The sequence below is a fragment of the Corapipo altera genome, unplaced genomic scaffold, assembly GCF_003945725.1.
Source record: "Corapipo altera isolate COAL_440 unplaced genomic scaffold, ASM394572v1 56236, whole genome shotgun sequence".
In the NCBI taxonomy this organism is placed as follows: domain Eukaryota; kingdom Metazoa; phylum Chordata; class Aves; order Passeriformes; family Pipridae; genus Corapipo; species Corapipo altera.
This window is the reverse complement of record NW_020886121.1, coordinates 1-5,390: the sequence shown is the minus strand read 5'-3', so window position 1 is coordinate 5,390 and position 5,390 is coordinate 1. Positions and strand designations below refer to the sequence as shown.

The 5,390-nt window shown below is 47.9% G+C and overlaps 1 long non-coding RNA gene across 1 annotated transcript; it reads right to left on the bottom strand.

Annotated features, from left to right (window-relative positions):
* Positions 1-1,311: 1,311 nt before the first annotated feature.
* LOC113941026 lies at positions 1,312-5,354 on the bottom strand. The gene is made up of 3 exons (XR_003525580.1): positions 5,292-5,354; positions 2,569-2,814; positions 1,312-1,408 (listed from the first exon to the last, which is right to left on the bottom strand). It is a non-coding gene; the product is annotated as an uncharacterized LOC113941026 (long non-coding RNA).
* Between the last annotated feature and the right edge of the window lie 36 nt (positions 5,355-5,390).

Sequence of the window (5,390 nt, the reverse complement as noted above, 5' to 3'; positions counted from 1 at the left end):
ACTAGTCAGTCAACCATCACTGGCCTGAATGAGATAAGTCCAGTCATAACAGATTCTGACCCAAAGTTGCTCTCTGTTAATTTCTCCCATTTAAACCATTATTCAGCCTCAGAAACATGCCAAGGATACTCTCTGCTCCTCACAGACAAGTGACACTACCCTTACAACTGTGACCCACTACAGCATGAGCCACTTGCTCGGCGGGCAGTGATTTACAAACATGGACACTACGGGTGTAGCATTTCCAGCAATCCCAGAAAAGGCCATAGTCCTTTTGATCCAAACTAGTACAACTGGGGATCATGAAAAACACATTTATTTGCTATCAGGATAATCACCATGGTAACTGGCTTCCAGGAAAATAACAACCAACAACTTCAGGACAAAGGCCACTATGAGACTTGTTAAGGACACCATCAGCTCACATAAACCCAAACAATAGTGAAATTTGCCAAACTTATCTCTGAAGAAACTGTAGGTAGACACCTGCAAACTTCCTGTCATAACTCATCGCACCAGCTGAATCATTGGCACTATCATCCATCTCAACACTGCAGTGCCCTTTAATGTTCTTTGAAGTTTTCAGATACTCTGTAGGGCAGTTTTAAGGCAATATTCTCTAATGTACACAATTTCATCTTTCGGACCATTTCTTATATCAAAAGAAAACTTGATCTTACACTCAAATTCCTTGTCACTCCACACATTAGTATTCACTTTTAGTTATATTAGTTTGAATAATGAAACTGCAACACTTAAGCTATGTTTTTCATGAAACTGAATGTTTTACAAAGGGAGGTCAACCTCCTCTTACAGTTAAAGTAATAAAGATTAGTACTCTGCTTCGGATATACCCTCAGGGAGACATGGAATCTATGCATTCTTACAGGTTTTCAGAGATCCTGCAGGGATTGTTTTATTTTAACAGAGGAGCAGCTTTTTTGGGAAATCTGCATCAATTTTAATTGATGAGATTACAGAGATCATAACTTATTTATGTACAACTAAAAAAACGTGCCACAAAAAAATGGGTTACACAATCCACGTCCTTGGTACACCGCGTAAAGGAGCACTAAGGTGGCAACGGGCAGCTCAGCAAACCACTCCTGGTGTGTTTCTACAGTTTCCATGAAAGCAGCTCACAGGAAACAAATCCACTTCTCTCCCCAATGCTATTTTAGCACACTGCCACAGCCAAATAATACTGCCCAGGTACAGTGAGAAACACATTTAAAGTGTGCTGCACCACGTTCTGCCCACTCCTAACAGAGAGTCTCACTAAACTGCCAGACCTTGGCTCCAGCTCTGCTTGCAGGGGAATGATGGAGGAATTCCTTCAGCACAGGTAAGGATTGATTCCCTTCCCAACCACAGCACTTCACTGCCAGTCAGAGCCCATTCTGCCTTCCTGTTACAGGAACAACACCATCAGGCCCTTCTAAGCCAGACAAGGGGGTATGTAGATCTCTGTACCTTTCAGTATTGTCTCGGCCTGAATCACTGGAGCTTTTATGAATAAAGCTTAGAAAAGTGTGTTTTCTGCTAAATGCATCCTGTACAGCAACGTGGCATGCTGAATGATTCAGTCAGGTAGCTACTTTCAGCATAATAATTTTCCTTTTTAAACAAAGCCCACTGTTGAATAATGTCTCTTCTGGAAGCCAGAGACATGCATGTTTGGCTGCCTTTCACTGTAACCCCCCATTAACTGACCAGACCACCACTGCCCTGGAATGTTGGCATCTACATCATGGGAGGGATAACCATGTCCAAGTACTTTACAGCAGGAACAGACGTTATCAGTGCACACTGGCCTCTCCTAAACTCATTCAGAGGAAGTTAGCCAACTTCCTCATTCCAGGTTTAGAATTCGATATGTAAAGACAGACAAAAGCCTCCAGGCAAAATACAGCTGTGCAAGCTGGTGACTTTCTGTGCTTCTCAAACAGCCAAGGTTGTCCATCTTCTGTTACCTAGGTGGGACAAACCTGCACAGTGACAAGGCAAAGCCCATCCAGCTCTGCTGTTCTTGCACATCACAGGCACATTGTCCTATGAGCCTGCTGCTTTCTGTCAGCAGATAGCACTGTGCTAGCAACTGTGCCCAGGAAGGCAAGCAAAACTTCCTTCTTTCTTAACCTTCCTTCCAGCTACTTCACAATTGGATGGAGGTACATTGTAACTTTATGTGAGCACTTTATTTAACTAAACACTGTGACCTCCCAGTGTATTTCAATGGCTACTAAATGTCGGTCACACGCTTTGAAGGAGAAAATGTCTGCAGACCTTGGTAGCATTTAGGCACTGAATGGACGAGCAGTAAAGGCTCAGGTCAAACAACCAAGCTTTTCTCAACAGAATCTTTTGAATACTCTCACAGCAGGTTCAAACAAGGTCACTCTCTTTACAATGCCAGCTGGGTACTGTGCATATGTATATTCTATTGCTAAAACCATGCATAAGGGTGCACACCAATCTGAATCTAGAAAATGTACACCTAGAGCCCCCTTTGCCCTAATCTGATGGCCTTTCTTCCCACGTATTCAAAGTTATAGCAGCCATACATACCTAAAAATTCCTCAAGGTAGCTCGTCTCTTTGCATAGATATGCTCACAGTTGTAATCCAAATGTCTTCAACAGAGGTCTAACTTTAAAAAAGTTTAGAAGTGTAAATTCCACAGGAAATAGGAAAGTTGGGGAGAGAAGGAGATACAATTTATCAGCTTCTACATTTGCAGACATCTGCAGTTGGTACTGTAGGTCATTTTCAGAGTAAATCTTGGCAACAAAGCTTCTTTGTAGAGGAGAAAGACCTGCCAAAATTAACAAGCATAGTAAGAAACACCATTAATATCTGATAAACAACAAAACAGCACACAGATTCAGTCCCCTTTAGAGCAAAGAATTAACTAATTTGAAATACTGTGTTTCTGCTAGCTTTGATGCATTTAAAATCAGAAGCAGCCTCTGAAGTTACTTCATATTCCAAGTAGTTGAATCTAATAAATTATCTCAAGGACAGAAATTCTCTAAGCATTCAAATAACATTTGATCATGTCAGAGTATGCAATGCTACACCACAACAGGGAGTGCCTTGTTTCAGACAAACCACAGCTCACCAAATGCCTTGATGTTCACCACATATTTTCACACAAGAGTAGCTGTGTGACCAGTGTCAGAGTAAAGAACTAAGACTCAAGGTCTGTCAAGGGGTAGCCACTCTGCCAGCTCACCTGAGCAATAGCCTACACTTGGTGAATCCCTGCCCCAAAGCCCAGCTCTCACCAGCAGACGACAGCTATAGAACTGACTGAGAACACACCACACCAGAGAACTGCACTCCCCAGCAGGAGAGACTCCTCCCCCAGAGCTCTAAGTAAAAATTCCTAGAAACCCAGCCCCAGATGTTATCACACCAGCTGTTTTTGAATGGTTCACAAACAATTCTCTGAAAGACCAGACAAGACACTTAACACGAGGTTTGCCTCTCTGCAGTGTGGCCCCAGCCAGGTACAGGCCAATCACTGAAGCAGAAGAGGAGCTGCCTTGCTAGATACAACCCATTTCCTACAGAAAGCATCTCTCTAAACACACAAAACCAAAACCTGTAGTCCTCCAATGATTTCTCTTTTGTATCTGAGTTAGATGCAGGTTTTAATTATTGGAACTTTAGCTATCATTAAGATGTGAGAGAGCCCAAACCATGACAACAGAACTGCTTAAAAAAAACAAACTCAGCAACTTTTATGGGGTAGATGGACGTGGGGAAGCCCCAAACTTTAAAGAATTTGAAGTTGCAATTTCCTTCTAGTGCAAAATCCCCACAAAGCAGATCTTCCTCCATCTTCAGTTTGCTTCCATATTTTGGATCTTCCATATTGGCTGGGTGGGTTTATCAGGCAGCTGAACCGGACACAGCAGATATGAAGCTCCAATAAACTTGTCCATTTGATGCAGGAACCCTGTGAGGCTGTGAAGTTGCTGAGCAGCACAAGTCCTGCAAGTTGGAGAACCCCACTGTCCCCAGACAAGAGAGGGGAGAGTCCCCCAGCACCAAGACAGGAATAGTCCTCCCAGTGAGTACACTGGGCTTCCCTTGCCTCCAGACACTTCCAGATGGACAAAGAACCTACCCTAGGAGGAGGATCGTCCTGTGACCAAACATGGAGTCACCTGCCATGTGTTAACCTCCTGTAAGACAGCGCTGGCAGTGAGCAGGGGGAACAGCAGTGCTCACTCCCCAGGATCAGGAGAAGCCTGTGGCACTCGCTCAGGTCAAGGCATCACTACTTCAGTGGCCACACCTGTAGCCTGGATTGTTACTAAGGGTTTCCACCTTGCAGAAACACCTGATTTTAAGGTTTGTGGATGATGGACACTGTTTCTGATGCTAGTTACCTTCTGATGGCAGTTAATTACCCTCCTTCTCCTCTAGGCTTCCACTCAGATCTTTATACCTTCAGTTCACACCTTTACACCTTCTGCTCACCAAGAAGCCTCCTTAAGTATCCTTACTGATAGAGTCTGGTTGTGAAAGCAACGCCTCCACCCGCAATACAAGCTTCATACATCAGGTGCTTCTGTACCACTGGTGGCAGCAGCTGCACACACAGGTCACACACACAGTGTCAGCTCCAAGTCTCTGACTTTTGGTACTTGGAATGCTCTGATGCTGCCGCTTTACATCTTAAGTTCTTTACTTTAGGGGCCTGTTCCCGACAACCTGCTTTTAAACTGGTAAAATCTGAGCTCACCATGAAATAATTATTGTCTTAACGATCTCATCAAAGACAGCCAAAGCGGGCAGGAATCGGTGAAGCGAACACACGCCTCAGCCACCGCCGAACCAGCGCGGGGGCCGCGGCGGCACCTCCCGAATCCACAGCACCGGCCACACGCGCGCGGGGCCGCCCCGGAGGGGCCGGGGGATATCGAAGGGACCGGGGAGATCGCGCAGGCCGCGGGGATGGCGGAAAGGGCCGGGGGGCCGCCGCCGGGCCGGGCAGTGCCTCCGCATAGGCCAGGCCAGGCCAGCGCGGCCCCGCCGCTCATGCTGCCCGGGCCCTGCTCCCCGGGCCGCGACCCCGAACCGGCCGCAGGACTGGGACGGCGGCGGCGGGAGAGCGCGGCCGAGCGGCGGATCTGAGGGCGGGGGAGGCTCCCGCGACGGGCGCAGCCAGGGCCCGGCCCGGCGAGGTCCCCTCACCCCGTCCCGCGGCCCCGGGTGCACCCCCGCCCCGCTCCCCGCCCCGCTCCCGGCCCATTCCCCCCCGGTGTGCCGGTCACTCACCGGCCGAGCGGCGGCCGCTCCATCCCCGCGCGCCGCCACCGCCCGGCCCGGCCGCGCGACGTCGCGCGTGGGGCGGGGCCGGGCGCGTGCGGCGGCGTC